Source organism: Pan paniscus, chromosome 21 (assembly GCF_029289425.2).
Source record: "Pan paniscus chromosome 21, NHGRI_mPanPan1-v2.0_pri, whole genome shotgun sequence".
Taxonomy (NCBI): Eukaryota; Metazoa; Chordata; class Mammalia; order Primates; family Hominidae; genus Pan; species Pan paniscus.
In genome coordinates, this window is record NC_073270.2 from 32,464,465 (window position 1) to 32,482,822 (window position 18,358).

An 18,358-nucleotide genomic window follows, 5' to 3' on the forward strand; every position below is an offset into this window, starting at 1 on the left:
TGACCCCAACCGCTATCTCCAAACCCTAACCCTAAACTTAACCCCTAACCCTAACACCAACCTTAACCCTAGGTTCGTTACTACGTTGGTATTGACTATGTCAATGTTGATTATTATGATCGCTGTCTTAGGACTGCACGGCAGCGAGGGGATTGCGGATCTTATATTAATATTTTTGTATTGAGGCAGTGCATTAGCATTACAGGTGCTTGTTACATGAGCAATGGGGGTGTCATATTTTGGGTGTCAAGTCTGCATTAGGAATGCTGCATTTGTCTTCTGAGGCTGCGGTGTGGATCTCGCACTGCGGCCGCCTCGCCTTGGCTGGGGAGAACCTCGGTGGGCAGGATTCAGAGGGGATTTTGGTTTCCCGTTTTCCACACTGAACCCTTCTAACTGGTCTCTGACCCTGATTATTCAGGGCTGCAAACGGGAAGGATTTTATTCACCGTCTATGCGGCCCCGAGTTGTCCCAAAGCGAGGCAGTGCCCCCAAGGTCTGTGCTGAGCAGAACGCAGCTCCGCCCTCGCGGTGCCCCCGGCCCGCCCGCCCGGGTCTGTGCTGAGAACGCTGCTCCGCCTTCGCTGTATCTCCGAAGTCTGTGCTGAGGAGAACTCAGCTCAGCCCTCCCAAAGGCCCAGCGCCGGCGCAGGCGCAGGGGCAGGGAGGCGCCCAGCAGCGAGGCAGGTGGCACCACCAGGGGGGCCCTCAAGCCTGGCGCGCACGCATTCCAGACGACACCCAGACCATGCTCCGCCGCCTGGGCGCCCAAGCTGCAGTCGCCCTCTGTGTGCAGGCAGCAGCTGCCTAGCAACCCCCGAGCCCGCTCGCGCTCCCAGCATCGCAGAACCAGGGCCAGGTATCCCAGTGGCTGCGGCCAAGCCAAGCATTCTGCCCGGCGGCGGCGGCTGCACAGGAGCCAGAACTGAGAACCCGCCGCTCAGCCCCACTCGGGGTGACTGCCGAGTGCCCGTGCCAGCGGCCCCGATCTCCCTCAGGTGGAGGAGTGGGCGAGAGGCACGGCCTGGGGGCCCTCAGGCTGGGCGCGCTGGCGATCCTAAGGCCAACCAGGCCATGCACCTCCAGCCCGCCTGGGCACCTAAGCTGCAGCCGCCTTCTGTGTGTAGGCAGCAGCCTCCAGGCAACTCCCGAGCCCTCCCGCACTCCCCACATCTCGGAACCAGGGCCAGATGTCCCTGTGGCTGCGGCGAAGCTAGGCGGTCTGCCCTGCAGCAGCTGCACGGGGGCGGGAACCGGCCCTCAGCCCCATCCCCGGTGGCTGTAGAGGACCCCTGGCTAGAGGTCTCGAGCTCTGGCAGAGGAGGACCCGGGCGGGGGCAGGGTCTGGCGGGCTCTCAGGCCAGGGGCACTCGTGATCCAGAGGCCGCCCAGGCCGTGCTCCACGACCTGGGCGCCCAGCTACAGGCGCCGGGCAACTTCCAAGCTGGCTGGCGCGCCCAGCCTCGCAGAACCGGGGCTAGATGTCACCGTGACTGAGGCCAAGTCAGGCGGTCTGCCCGGAGGCGGCTGCACCGGGGCAGGAACCGACCCTCAGCTCCATCCCCGGTGGCTGCAGACGGCCCCTGGAGCGGCCCCGATCTCTCTTCGGAGGAGAAGAGGGGCGGGAGTCACGGCCAGGCGGGCCCTCAGGAGGGAAGGGATGAGCGCCTGCGATTCCGGGAAGTCCCGCGCCAGCCCAGGAGAACCCGCAAGCCAGAGGCGCCTGTTTCTCTGTGTGATTCTTTGAGGAACCACGAAACTGTTTTCCACAGCAAGTGCATCATTTTCTGTTCCTAGCAGCCAGTTCATGAGGGCTCCAATTTCTCCACCTCCTTAGCAACATTGATTTTCTGTGTCGTTGTTTTGAAAGCCTTACCAGTGGATGCAAAGTGGCATCTCATTTGGGTTTTGTCTTGCATTTTATTAATGAATAATGGTGTTTAGCATCTTTTCTTTTCCTTCTTAGACATTTGTGTATCTTCTTTGGAGAAATGTCTATTCAAGTCCTTTGCCTCTTTTTTAATTGGGATCTTAGAAATTCTGTTGTTGAGTTGTGGGATATTAAGCTTTTATCAGATACACACTTTGATTTTAGCAGATACATATTTTCTCACATACTATGGGTTGTCTTTTCACTCCCTTGATAGTATCCTTTGATGCATAAAGGGTTTTTATTTTGATTGAATCTAATTTACATATATTTTCTTTTGTTATCTGTGCTTTTCTGTCATATTTCAAAATACACTTAAGACTCAAAGGTCATAAAGATGTACCGTGTGTTTTCTTCTAAGAGTTACATATTTTTAGTCCTTACATTTAAGTCTTTTATTAATTTAGAATTAATTTTTTGTGTATACTGCAAGGTAGGGGTCTAACTTCTCTCCTGTGCACTGACATCCAGCTGTTGAAGAGACTGTTCTTTCCTCTCTTGACTAGACTTGGCCACCTTGTTGAACAGTCATTGACCATATATGTGAGGACTAATTTGTAGGATCTCAAATCTGTTCTATTGTATTGGTCTAAAAGTCTATTGGTCTTATGCCAGTACCACACTCTCTTGATGACTGTAGATTGGTAGTAGGCTGTGAAACTGAAAAATGTGAATTTTCCAATGTTCTTTTTCAAGACTGTTTTGTCTGTCAGATCCTTTGAATTTTTGTATGATTTTAGAATGAGTTTCTTTGTTTCTGCAAAAATGCCTTTGGGATTTTGATGATATTGCATTGAATCTGTAGATACTTTAGATGGTATTGTCATCTTAACAATATTGTCTTACAACCCGTGAACACAGAATGTCTTTCCAGTTATTTCCACTCTCTTTAGTTTTTTTCAGCAAAGTTTTGTGTATACCACCATGGTTACATTTATGCCTGAATAACTTATTCTTTGATGCTATTATAAATGGAATTCTTAATATGTTTTCATAGTTATTTACAACTAAATAGAAATATAGCTCATTTGCCTATGTTTGTTTTGCATCCTGCCTCTTTTATTAGTTATAAATGGTTTTGTGTTTTGTTTGGAGCTTTATACCCATAAGATCATGTGTAGATATAATTTTACATCTATTTTTTATTTCTAATGCAGATGCCTTTTATTTCTTTGTCTTGCCTAATTGCTCTGGCTAGAACTGCCAGTGCTACATTGAATACAAGTGGCAAATGCACCATCCTTGTCTTGTTCTAGATGTTAGGAAAACAGCTTTCAGTGTTTCATCATTGATCATGATATTAACTGTTGGATTTTTGTACATCCCATTGTCATGTTGCAGAAGATCCCTTCTATGCCTAGTTTACTGAATATTTTTATTATAGAAGGATGTTGTATTTCATCAATGTTTTTTCTGCATCAATTGAAACAATAACATGCTTATTCATTTTAGTGTTACAGTATATTACACTGATTGATTTTTTATATGTTGAGCCACACTTGCATTTTGGGGATAAATCTCAAAGGGTGATAGTTTACAATCCTTTGATTATGCAGTATTGCGGCTAGTATTTTGCTAGTATTGCTAGTATTTTGCTGAGATTTTTGCTTATATATTCATAAGGGATATTGTGCTGTAGTTCTCTCTTTTGTGCTCTCTTTGGCTTTGGTATAAGGATAATGCTGTTATCAAAAAATGAATTAGCAAGTATTCCTTCTTCATATATTTTGTCAGAAGAGTTTGAGAAGAATGGTATTAATTCTTCTTTAAATGTTAGGTTGACTCAGCAGTTAATGCAGCTATTTGGTCATAAATGTTTCTTTGTTAATCGCTTTTGATTACTAATTCAATCTCCTAGGTTATAGATCTGTTCAGATTTTCTCTTTCTTCTTGAGCCACTTTGGTAGTTTGTGTCTTTCTAGTGATTCATCCATTTCATCCAGGGCACCTAATTTGTTGTTAGACAGTTGTTCACAGTATACTCCTGTAATCCTTTTGTAGTTCTGTAAAGGTTGTAATGGCTCTGCTTTCATTTATTATTTTAATAATTAGTCTTCCATCTTTTGCTCAGTCAATATAGTGAAAGGCTTGATCTTTCAAAGAATCTTTTTTGAGTCCAACAAATGTATACCTTCTGTGTATTGATTTATGTATTCCCCTGTAATTTCTCCCTCTCTAAAATGGAAAATCAACTGTAATTCAGCTGCTTTGCATGCAGTTTCTCAGGACTCCTTAAACCTGTGGTTCACTGGGCCACAGTCATTCATATAAGCTCAAAATAAGCCTCTTTAAAATCCCTCAAAGAGTTTGGTTTTTCTTCTAAAATTTTGTAATGTAAATTATATGTAAATCATGGTAGTTGGCATTTTTCCACGCATCAGTAAGTTGTCTCACAGTGACCAAATGCAACTTGCAGAAAATAATTGGATATTATCTTCAAAATAATAGCAATCTTACTTCAGATGTTCTTTATCCAACATAGATTTAATACCTAAGAGATAACCTATAACATAAAGATTCATTAATTATGTCATCTTCTCCACCATGATCCATGATGATCACATACTTTGGAACTTATTCTATGGAGAATAGCCTAAAGTGAAGTCATAATAATGACACATTGTTATGCATTATCTGTCTTCTTCTTCTTCTTCTTCTTTTTTTTTTTTTTGAGACACAGTCTTGCTCTTGTTGCCCAGGCTGGAGTGCAATGGTGTGATCTCAGTTCACTGCAACCTCTGCCTCTGGTGTTCAAGTGATTCTCCTAACTCAGCCTTTCAAGTAGCTGGGATTGCAGGTGCATACCACCATACCTGGCTAATTTTTATATTTTTAGTAGAGACGTGGTTTTGCCATGTTGGCCAGGCTGGTCTCAAATGCATTATGTGTCTTCTGAGAGTGGTCAGGGGATTCACTCTAGCTTAATTGTCACTTCTTACAGTGAGTGCTGAGGTTTGTATTAAGATTTTACATTTTGAATGTATTTATTAGGACCTGATTACACTCTCTTATGCTCTGACCAAACAATATGAATTCTATAAATTTTAATTTTATATCACTTCTCCAGGTACATATCATATTTTCCAAGACCCATTATTATTTTCATGGTGGAGCTACAAGATTCAGCAAATAGTCATATAGAATATACTTAAGTTCAAGATTCTGAAAAAAATAATACTTTTCTATTATGATATCTGCATACTTGCATGCAATATGTATATGCAATACTTTATAAATACACTAACTTTTATCTATTATTTATCTGAAGTTCAAATTTAACTGTGTCTTTTGTTATCTCTCAACTCCGATGCATGGGAACCTTGGTGTTCTTCTGTCCAAGCTTAGCTCCAACTACCTCCAGAGACCCATTGGAGAAAGACACCAGTTTTTGAGCCAACTACTACAATTCTTATAATGTGGATACCATTGTGTCTTAAAGTCAGTTTTTTTCTTATTATTCTTGTGTCCAAAATGACAGTAAAACACAAACAATATGACTGTGCTGATATGTGTTGGTGGCACCTATTAATTATTTGGTTCTGGCACTGAAGATAAATATGTGTATTTATGAGATTAATCTTTTAGCTCGAGAATAACAACCACTTAATAAAATATACAATTTTGCTTTTATAAACTCAAATTTAGATTAAATTTTTTTCAAGATGATGGATTAGAGACTTTAAGCATGCTTCAGCCACATGGACATAGCACAATAGTGCATAAATGTCAACTCTCTGAGCTTTAATTTAAGAAGAAGAATAGGAATCCACCAGAATCATGAAGGACACACCAGATCCCAGGAAGGAGAATGGAGGCAAACTGGCCCCATGATGGCATCCAGCTAATAAAAGTGAGTGAAGTACCAGTAAGTAAAATGTATTTTAAATATATTCTAAATATATATGCAATATATGTCTATTCTAAATATATATGCAGCCAACATTGGAGCACACAGATTGGAACACACCCCAATGACAGTGTTAGACAGATCATTGAGGCAGAAAACTAATAAAGAAATTCTGCATTTAAATTCAATGCTTGACCATTTGGAATTACAATACACTTCATTCATCAACCACAGAACATACACTGTAGTATCATCTGCGTGCAGATGAGTATACTGCTCAAAGCGATTTACAGATTCAATGCTTTTCCTATCAAACTACTAATGTCATTTTGCACAAAATAGGAAACATCTAAAATTTATATGGAACCTAAAAGGAGTCTGAATAGCCAAGCCAAAGCAATACTAAGGCTAGAGACATAGGCTAGAGACATCATATTACATGACTTCAAACTATCCTAGAAGACTATAGTAATCAAAACAACATGGCACTGGTGGAAAAACAGACACATAGACCAATGGAACAGACTAGAGTACTAGAAACTAAGGCCACATGCCTGCAACCATCACATCTTTAACAAAGTTGACAAAAGTAAGCAATGGGAAAAAGACTTTTATTTAATAAATAATGCGGGGATAACTGGCTAGTCATATGCAGAAGAATAAAACTAGACCCCCATATTTCACCAAATACAAAAATTAACTTAAGATGGATTAAAGAGTTAAATGTAAAATCTCAAGCTATAAGATGCCTAGAAAAATCCTAGGAAATACTTTTCTTGCTTTTTTATTTTATTTTATTTTATTACTATTATACTTTAAGTTTTAGAGTACATGTGCACAATGTGCAAGTTAGTTACATATGTATATATGTGCCATGCTGGTGTGCTGCACCCATTAACTCATCATTTAGCATTAGGTATATCTCCTAAAGCTATCCCTCTCCCCTCCCCCCACCCCATAACAGTCCCCGGAGTGTGATGTTCCCCTTCCTGTGTCCATGTGTTCTCATTGTTCAATTCCTACCTATGAGTGAGAATATGTGGTGTTTGGTTTTTTGTTCTTGCGATAGTTTACTGAGAATGATGATTTCCAATTTCATCCATGTCCCTGCAAAGGACATGAACTCATCATTTTTTATGGCTGCATAGTAGTCCATGGTGTATATGTGCCACATTTTCTTAATCCAGTCTATCATTGTTGGATATTTGGGTTGGTTCCAAGTCTTTGCTATTGTGGATAGTGCCGCAATAAACATACGTGTGCATGTGTCTTTATAGCAGCATGATTTATAGTCCTTTGGGTATATACCCAGTAATGGGATGGCTGGGTCAAATGGTATTTCTAGTTCTAGATCCTTGAGGAATTGCCACACTGACTTCCACAATGGTTGAACTAGTTTTCAGTCCCACCAACAGTGTAAAAGTGTTCCTATTTCTCCATATGGCAAATAATTTATGGCTAAGTTCTCAAAAGCAATTGCAACTAAAACAAAAATTGACAAGTGGGAGTTAATTAAACTGAGAAACTCTTGCACAACAAGAGAAACTATCAAGGTAGTAAAGAGATAACACACAGAATGAAAGAAAATATTCACAAACTACGCATCTAACAGAGGTCTATTATTCAGAACCTATAAGGAACTCAAACAAATCAACAAGCAAGCAACAAGTAACTCCATTAAAAAGTGGGCAACAGGACATGAACAGACACTTCTCAAAAGAAGACATACACACAAGCACCCAACAAACATATGTAAAAGTGCTCATCATCATTATTTATTAGAGAAATGCAAATCAAAACCGAAATGAAATACCATTTCACACCAGTCAGAATGGCTTTTTTTGAAAAGTCAAAAGAAAAACACATATTGGTGAAGATTTAGAGAATAGAGAACACTTATACACTTTCTGAAGGAATGTAAATTAGTTCAGCCACTGTGGAAAGCAGATTGGGGATTTCTTAAAGAACTGAGAGTTGAACTACCATTCAACCCAGTAACCCCATTACTGGGTATATACCTGAAAGAAAATAAATATCCTACCAAAAGGACACATGTAGCCATATTTTTATCACAGCAGTATTCACAATCACAAAGACATAGACTTAACCCAGGCGTCCATCAGTTGTGGTCTGGATAAAGACTCATGGAATACTATACAGCCATAAAAAACTCAAATTTATGGCATTTGAAGCAACATGGATGCATTGTTTCCAGCAAACTAATGCAAAAGCAAAAAACAAAATACCGCATGTTCTCTCTCATAAGTGGGAGCTAAATGCTGGGTACACATGGTCATAATACAGAGGGGCGGGAGGGGCCGGGACTGGTGGCTCACTCCTGTAATCCCAACACTTTGGGAGGCCAAGGTGAGCAGATTACCCGAGGGCAGGAGTTTGAGACCAGCCTGGCCAACGTGGTGAAACCCCGCCTCTAATGAAAACACAAAAATTAACTGGGCATGGTGGCTGGCGCCTGTAATCCCAGCTACTCGGGGTTCTGAGGCGGAGAGTCGCTTGAACCCGGGGGGCGGAGGTTGTAGTGAGCCAAGATCGCGCCACATCACTGCAGCCTGTGCGATGGAGCAAAACTATGTCTCAAAAACAAAGAAAGAAAGAAACAAACAAAGAAAGAAACAAACAAAAAAACAAAGGAGGAGGGAGGGAATACAGATTGATTAAAACTACCGATTGGTTAGTGTCCTCTCTACCTTGGTAATGAATTCATTCATTTAATTCATAATTCATTCATTCAATTCATAATTCAGTTCCCCCTGAGAAAAGAATATTCACTTGTCATTAAAATCTCTCTGTATCTTACTGATTTCAGATAGAAGTTAAATTTCACCTTAATAATAGACACAAAAGAACTAGTTAAACTGACAAAAACTAATAAACGTTTGCTCAAATTTACTGACAGAGTCATGGGTACTTCATATAATAGTAACATTCTACCAGTTTCAAGTAAAATAAATAAGGAAACAATCTTAATTTCATCGCCTACCGGGAGGGACGTGCCCCTGCTCCCAGGTGAGTGGGACCCTGCGCTCTGGGCGGGTTGCGCCGCGGTCTCTGGCACCTCTTGTTGGCAGCGTCGCCGTTGCAGGCACAGGGCAGGTATGGGGGGCAGGCAGCGGGCCAGGCCCAGGCGACTCCTTTGCCAGGGGCTGGGCAGGTGCGGAGAGGGGCGGAGCTGTGCTGCCCTGGGTGAGGGAGCCTCCCGCTCTGGACGGTTCGCTGCCCCTGCCCCAGGAGGGCGCTGCAGGAGCTGGGTGGGGAAGGGGAGGGACGAAGGGACGCAGGCCAGGCCAGTGGCCCCTTAGACCTGGGTGATGCGGGAGGGTCTGTGGGAGACCAGAGAGGACCCGGAGCAGAAACAGGGAACTGATACCTCTGGCTGAATATTTGTCCTCTTGCTGAAGTTTGAAACTCAGTTATTTCATTAAAGTTTAATTGTATTATAAAAATAACAACTATTAAAAATTCCGTGTAGTCACTGGAATGATAAATTTTGGTGCAGTTTCAGCATAACAATCTTTGGAGTTTTTAGATATTCTAATTATTCAAATTGCGGCCATGTTTCAAAATATATGCCATATATTGTTATGGCATCCACCCCTGTGTCCCTGTGTCCCGCATCCGCGTCTGTGTCCCTGCTGGCTCAGGGAACGAGCTTCTTCCTCCTTCTGCAGACTCAGATCAGGCCGTCCTCCCTCCAGCGCCTGAGGCGGTCATGGGGACAGCCTGCCCTCGAATAGCCCGATAAAGCCCAGCCTGTGCCCTGTGCTCCGCGTGGTGTCCTGGCTCGTGCCGCTCAGAGCCCCGCACAAAGCAGTGTGACAGGTGTGGAAGGACTCAGCACCAGGCAGCGGTGAGCGGATGGATGCTCCAGGGATGTGGGGCTGCTGGCAGTCAAGAACCCATTGCCAAATTCCATGGCATAATTTTGGATATTTTTCCCTTATATTTTTGTGTAAGGCTTTCAGACTTACACATTTTGAGTTTTTAAAAAAATGTAGTATAAACTACAATTCTGACTTCTATATTTACATGTTGATAGCAAGTCTTCACACCGTTTTTTGTTAAAGGGGGCTATTCCCTCTCCATAGGTTGGCCTTTGCACCCTTGTTGAAGATCATTTTGACTATATATACAAGGCTTTTGTGGAGAGGGGGGTCTCTATTATTTACTATGTCTACATGTCTTGATTTAATACATTTCTTTTTAGATTTTATCCTTTTTACTTTTTGAGACAGGTTCTCTGTCATCCAGGCTGGGGTGCACTGGTGCGACCATGGCTCACTGCAGCCTTGCTCTCCCAGGCTTAAACAATCGTCTCACCTCAGCCTCTGGAATAGCTGAGACTACAGGTTCATGTCACATTGCCAGGTTAATTTTAATTTTTTTTTTGTAGCGATGGGTGTTCTCACTGTGATGCCTAGTGTGGTTTGAACTCCTGGGTTCAAGGAATCCTCCTACCTCAGCCTCACAAAGTGCTGAGCTTACACGTGTAACTCATAGTGAATGAATAAACAAAATGTAGTCTGTATATACAATGGAATATTATTCAGCCTTCAAAAGGAATGAGGTCCTCTTACATCCTACGATGTGGATGAATCTTGAAGGCATTATGCTAAATGAGAGAAGCATGACACATAAGGACTAATGCTGTATGAATCCACTCATGTGAAATGATAATATGTTTATAATAGGTCTACCCAAAGAGACAGAAAGCTGACTAGTGGTGCCAGACAGTGGGAGGCAAGAGGAATGAGGAGTTACAGTTTAGTGGGTATGGAGTTTCCTTTGGAAATTAAAATATTTTGAAGCTAGATAGAGGCAATGGTTGCATAGCATTGTGACTTTATTAAGTACCACTGAATTGTTAACTTTAAAATGATTAATATTATGCTATGTAAATTTTAACTCAATAAAAGAGAAAAAAAAGAACTTGCCCCTTTGAGAGTGACATCATCACCATGGCCTTCACCAACATCACCATCACCAACATTGCCACACCATCATTATCAACTCCTCAACCACTATCATCACCACCACCATCATCATCATCACCATCACCAACATTGCCACACTATCATTATCATCACCACCTCAACCGCCATCATCATCATTACCGCCACCACTATCATCATTATCATCACCACCTCAACCGCCATCATCATCATTACCGCCACCACTATCATCATTATCATCACCATCACCAGGTGAGGTGAGACAGGAGAACTGCTTGTACCCAGGAGGCAGAGGTTGCACCATCACCAACATTGCTACACCATTACTGTCATCATCATCTCAACCACTGTCATCATCACCACCACCATCACCACCAACACCACCATGCCAGCATTATCACCATCATCTCAACCACTATCATCACCACCAGCACCATTATCACCAACATGGCCACACCATCATTGTCATCACCCCCATCACCATCATTATCATCACTATCACCACCATCATCATCCTCCTTACCATCATCATCATCACCACCATCACCACCATCACAAACTCCATCATCACTAACTCTGCCTGAGCACTCACTCTGAGACAGGCAGCATGCCAAGAACTCTAATAGCATTGTTTTCCAACAACCCTGAAATAATGGGAATTCTTATTATTAGCCTTATTTACCAGAATAGGGAAATTGAGGTATGAGAGGTTAAGTGTCTGCCCATACACAGAATAGTCTCCTTATTCATTCACTGGGGATAGTACTGCCCTTGCCCTTGGGACATTTACACATGCAAATGAAGCCAGGCAAAGAGATGGGTGGGCCTGGCCCAGAGAAAACACTTGTTAGACAGCGTGAGCTGTTTTTATTAGTGCCCTATGTATCAGACTAACCCTCAGGCCACCATGGTCTTGGGCCCTAGACGAGTCTTCTCTTCCACAGCCACCACAGTCCTGAGTTCTGACAACAGAGCATGAAGCCCAGAAAAAGATCTTGGCAAATTGTTTTTGAAAATATGAAATTCACTCTATCTTAGAATACAAGCTAAAATAAAGTCCACGCAGTCCAAAGAGTCAAACGTAAAAGAAAGGCCATTGGCTGGGCACAGTGGCTCATGCCTGTAATCCCAGCACTTTGGGAGGCTGAGGTGGGTGGATCATGAGGTCAGGAGATCAAGACCATCCTGACTAACACGCTGAAACCCTGTCTCTACTAAAAGTACAAAAAATTAGCCAGGCGTGGTGACACATGTCTGTAATCCCAGCTATTCGGGAGGCTGAGGCAGGAGAACTACTTGAACCAGGGAGGTGGAAGTTGCAGCGAGCTGAGATCGCACCACTGCACTCCAGGCTGGGTGACAGAGTGAGACTCCGCCAAAAAATTAAAAAAAAAAAAAAAAAGCCATAGAAAGCACAACGCGAGGGAATACTTGTCTGCTCTGCTCTCAGGGTGCAAAGTGACTTTCTTTATAAAGAAACAAACAAAAATTGGAAGGAAAGTCAGCAAGAACATTGATGGATGAAAATCATGCTCCAAAACACCAAAACAAACTTTAAAATGCACGCTATGAAAAATATTTACATCGAATATGACAAAGTGTTAATATTCTTCCTTCATGAAGTTTATACTAAAGGTGCCTTCCTAATGGAAGTAAAGGCCCAAAGCCAGGAACTGGACCAGGGCACAGCACTATGGCACGTGAAGAAGAGCTCAGCAAAGAGGAGGACAGGACAGGGCTGGAAAATGTCACATGCACTGACCACAGTGCCATGTATACCTCAGGTTCTCATCAGTGACACCAAGTTTCAGTCACATGCAAAGACTTTTGTGGGGCTGGATGAGCTGGGAGCTGAGGACAGTCCCTTCAGCACCATCATTATTCATTTCAAAGACACATATTATACTACATTGCCCTGGAGGGGAGCCAGTTGAGCTCTTGCAGCCCAGAAATTAGACCCAGAATCCACACCATATGTCAGACCCCACATCCATGTTGAGACCCCAAATCCACATCCACAGCCACATCCACTCTCCCTGTCCATGCCCACATCCATAGTCACAGCCATGCCCCATGTCCACACCCTCACCTGGCCCCCAGGCTGCTCCAGGCTGTGCTCTCACTGCAGCATCTGGAGCAGATGAAGCCACAGGATGACCTACACCACGCTGACCTGGTTCTGCACCATCTCAGCAGGGCCTCACACGCACATGGCTCATCACACACCCCTACCTGCCAGGCCTTTATGGGTTGGTGCTGACCCTCAGGCAGAAGGTCAGAGGTCAGACCACCAAACTCAGAGTAGAACAGACAGACTCAGTGCTCAGTTAGCAGGGCCAGTACTCCCTGAAACATGCCTGTTCTTGGGACAAGACTTGGAGTGAGGGGCTGGAGTCACCAGGATCCTCACAGGGCCTTTGGACAGGAGCCCACCTGAAGGATTCGCTCTCCAGGCTGGAGGTTGGAAGTCCAAATGGGTCTCAATGGGCTAAAATCAAGGTGTGGGCAAGGGCAGCTCCCTCTGGAAGCTCTAGGGAGAATCTGTTTCTACCTCCTCCAGTTCCTAGAGGCCACCTGCACTCCCTGGCTCCTGGCCCCTTCCATGTTCAAAGCCAGTGATGGCCAGCCGAGCTCTCACAGACATCACCCTGACTCAACCCTCCTCCTGCCCTCCTCCCCTCCTAAGGACCACTGTGAGGACACTGCAGCTGTGCAGACATGCAGGGCAGCCTCCCCATGCACAGCTGGGTGAACAGCCCCAACTCCATCCACAGCTTCCCTTCCTCCTCTCTTCCCATGCAACTTAAAGTTGCAGGATTAGGACATGAGTGCATTCAGGGGCTGTTATTCTGCCAACCGAGCTAAGGAACACACCTCAGCATGACCTCAGGCTCAGCATATGGACAGGCTGGCTGTGCCCTGTCTGGACCCCAAGCCCAAACTTCATGAGGCCCCAGCTGTGCCTGTGAGTGTAAGGAAGCCCTAGTCTCCTCAAACTCCATCCCTCTGGCATCCCAGGCCTCACCTCTCCCTCTGATGTAGCAGGGACAAGGTGCCAACAGCCATGGTGAGCCAGTGACTCAGCACAGGAAGGTCAGGTGGGGATCTGGTCCTCACACCCGGCCCCGCCCTCCATGCAGTGCCCACTTGTGTGGCTCCAGGCTCTGGGCCAGTGTCTGTTGCAGGATGCCCTGCCCTGGCACAGCCAATCCACTTACACAAGCAGGGGTCCCTTGGGGGCTTCGTGCTTCCAGCATCACCCATCCCTGGGACACCCACTGGGAGGATGAACTGGGTGGTACAGGTGACAGGCCTCACCTTGACCAGGACAGCCACCTGTCAGTCATTTGCTGCTTTGTGCAGGAGACCCCAAGAGACTGAGAGAAAAGAAGTGGTCACAGTGGGAGGGTCCTTCGGCTGCCCAAATAAGCTCAGAGAACCAAAGGCCTCAGCACCCGAACACCACCTGGGTGACAAGGCCAGAGGCAGGGGCTGCATCCAGGTCCTGCCCACTGGGGGGTGACAACCGGGCTGCCCCTCCTCCCCCACCAAAGCTGAAGGAAGTGGACCCTCCACAGGGATCCAGACCAGATCCCCTGCTGGCACTGATCCTACATCTGCATCACTGCTCCAACCCCCACTGCCTGTGCCACCAACCGTGACAGTGGCCACTTGGCAGGTGAAACTAAGTCTCAGGGCTTTCAGCTTGGTTCTGTCACTAGCTGTGGTTATATGTTGAGGAGACAGCACCTAACTCCTGGGGCTGCTGCTGGGATTCAGGGCCCCAACTGTGCATGCTCCAGCACACTGAGCTCCATTGGGGCCATTCTGTCCTCACAGGAGGGGCTGTTTGCTGACACTGGGCATGTATTTTATTGTATCAGAATTAAGACTCTCTAAAGGCCCCTTAAGAAATTACTTGGAAAGTTGGCAAAATGAAAAAATAAGAGAATAATAATAGCTACAGAAAAATGGAAAACATTTTCCTTGCACTAAAGCTAGGAGCATAAGACACTGAGAATCTGAAGGAGACTAGGTAACACCAAAACAGTTACGGCATCCCAAGGCCATATTAGTGGATAAGTTATTATTTCAGAGACAAAAACGGGCACACACTTCCCATTAACACAAAACCAACCTCACCTCCTCACTAATGCAGAGTGGGCAATTCCAGATGTCCACGTGCTTGTGGGCTGTGGGTGGCTTTCCTTGCATCTCAGCTGGCAGATGGCCTATTGCGGAACTTTAAGATCATGTGATTTAATACTTAATAAACTCATATATATATATATATATATATATATACATATATATATATATACATATATATATATACGTATATATATATATACATATATATATATATATACATACCTCCTATTTGTTCTGTCCCTCTAGAGAACCCTAACTAATACAGACACCAAAGGAAATGGCCAAGAAAAAGAAAACAAAGGGGTCGGGGGTGGGGAGCGTAGAATTCAGACACTTCCAGAGGCTCCACAATTGTCTCTGAGGATCTCTAAGAAGCCTGTCTGCTCTCTAGGAAGTCAGCCCACTCCCCGCCAAACCTGCACTCCCTCCCAGGTTCTGGTCTGGCTGCATAAGATCCTCAGGCAAGGGTGGCCCCAGAGGGCTAGTGGCTCTCCTGAGCTCTTCCCACAGGAATCCCCACTCGGCAGACATGACACAGTGGCTTTCTCATGGGTGACATGGAATTATGAGCCCAAGCATGCCAGTGACAGCCCTGCTCATGGAGCTGTAGCCCTGCTGCGGGCCACAGGGCACTGCCCCCCTTGGGACCTTGAGTGGGCTGGATGCTACCTTCAGAGGGTCTGGAGGATCCAGCACAGACGCCCAGCCAGGGATGACTGACACCTGGCCCTGGCCCCTGGCTCAAAAACCCTCCAACCATGCCACCATCCAGACAAGGCCAAGTCTAGAAATGATCTCCTGATTACAACTGGATTATATTCCTGGTTTCTTCTATTGTTGTTAAGAACATCTGTTTAATGTAAACCATAATTTTTGAACCTGATTTTGACATTAAAAAAAATTGGCTGGGTGCGGTGGCTCACACCCGTAATCCCAGCACTTTGAGAGGCCGAGGCGGGCGGATCACCTGAAGTCAGGAGTTCAAGACCAGCCTGGCCAACATGGCGAAACCCCATCTCTATTAAAAATACAAAATCAGCCAGGTGTGGTGGCACATGCCTGTAATCCCAGCTACTTGGGAGGCTGAGGCAGGAGAATCGCTTGAACCCAGGAGGTGGAGGATGTAGTGAGTTGAGATTGAGCCATTGCATTCCAGCCTGGGTGACAAGAGTGAAACTCCATCTCAAAAAAAAAAAATATATATATATATATAGGAGAAATAACAAAAAAGGAAGTGGCCTCTTTCATTACCAGAGGTGAGGCAGACACACAGAGCCTTCGCCTTACTTTGCAGCCCTCTGCAGCATCTGGCACTGGGTTCAAGGCACACTGTTGGAGCTCACATTGGTGTCAGGCACACATTCAAGCTAGAAATGTCCCTCTGGCAAGGCTTATCTTTTAATAATACAAATCCACAATGCAGGTGGGGCTGCAAAGCAGGCACTCTTTCCCTTATAGTCAGGGGACTAACTTGGGAAGGTGTTTCCTATACCCCAGCAGTATGTATCAAAAGCTTTAAAAAGATTTGCACCCTTCAGGCCAGTAATTCCACATTGGCAAATCTATTTTAAGGCAAAAAGCACAAATGCACCCAAAGATTCATGTTAATGTGGTTCCTTCCATGGTTATTTAAAATAGCAAAAATTAGGAACACCACACATCTCTAGCCAGTAGGGGTCAGGTAACCAGGAAATGATGTGCTCATGTGATGGAGTATTACACAGCCATTCAACAATGAGTTGTACAAGTTTTCGAGTTTAGAACTTTACAGTCTAGGCAGACACTAAAAACTACAGCCCTTTTTTCCGTGGTACTAGGCAGCGGCCACGTTCTTTCCATTATACTTTTCTGTGCTTTCCTAAATCACAGAAAATGAGCATGTGTTCCTTTTATAACAAGCAACAAAAGTCCTGCTTTATTTTTAAAACCAGAATGGCCCCCAACAGCTCCCTTCCCGGCTCATCTCTTCCTGGCTTTCCTGTGTCCTGGTCCCCTGCAGAGAAGGCCTCCTGAGCCATCAACCCTGGAAGGAGGCTGAGGATCCCTGTCTCCGGACCAGCGGGCAGATGGATTCCTGGTGTTTGGAGTCCCCCAGGTGTCTCACAAGGAACCTGTGGAGAGAGGGGAAGAGGCCAAGTGTTAAGGGGCTAACAGGATGGCAAAAAAGGCCTCCCAGCACAACACATGGGGCATCACCTGAAGCCTGTGACACCCAGTGCATGCAGAAACCCTGGGCTGTGATTGCCACCAACAACTGTGTGACAACAAGATGTACACAACTTCAGTGAGTCTCAGACTCCTTCTCTGCAGAGAGTGGATCATCATATCCAGTAGAAGATCAACGACTAAAATACTGGAGGAGTTGTATGTACCATGCCTACTACTGTGCCTGGCACATAGCTGGTGCCTGTAAGGATAGTTTACTGCTTGTCATAGTTATCATCACCATCACCATCGTCATCACCATCACTGCCACCATCATCATCACCATCACCATCATCACTATCATCATCACCATTACCATCATCAATCACTATCACCATCATAATCACCATCATCATCATCACCATCACTGCCATCATCACCACCATCATCACCATCATCATTTCTATCACCATCATCACCATAACCATTTGTATCACCATCATCACCATCACCATCATCATCACTATCACCATCACCACCATCATCATTACCATCACAATCACTACCATTACCATCATCACCCTCACCACCATCATCATTTTTTTCTGCTGGGCTGGTGGACCATGACCCTAGCTTTCATTTCTGGCAGGGAGTAGCTGAGAAATCACAAAACTCCACAGAAAACAGAGAATCTGCGTGGAAAGAATGTTGACATCTCTTCTCTCTTCCCAAGTGTGCCATGTCCACACCTCCAGGAGTATGAGCTGAGTGGACCCCAGCTCAGCCCCTTCCTGTCTTTAAAGAGAGGTTGGAGGGGCTGGGCAGCCTCTGTCCGGCTGGGCTGTGCCCCCACGTCACCCAAAGTTTCTTCCTCCCTAGCCATGATGCCTTCATTTGCACCTTCCCTGCACTTCCCTTCAGCAGGAAGGGCAGCCAGAGGGAACAGAAGCTAGCTGGGACCCTCCATGTCTGCCCCGGGGACACTGCTCCAGGAATCTGGAAAATGCCCTGCTGCTGGGAGAGGAAGTGAGGTCCACCCTGTGCTGCTTAAAGAGCCTGTGCTGCTTAAACTTCTCAATTTGTCACAATCCACAAAACAAGTGGGTGATGGCCCTGTAAGCCAACGTCACTCACTCTAGAGGGATGTGGCCAAGGTCTGACGTAGAGGGCAAGCCCTGACACCATGTGCCTCTCCCCTCAGCAGCCTTGGGGCAGGTAACTCAGTGCCTTCCTTCATCCAGAAAGGGGACAAGGAACCACCTACTCCACAGGAACTTGTGAGGATGAAACAGCAAGAAAGGGATGTGTAGAGGC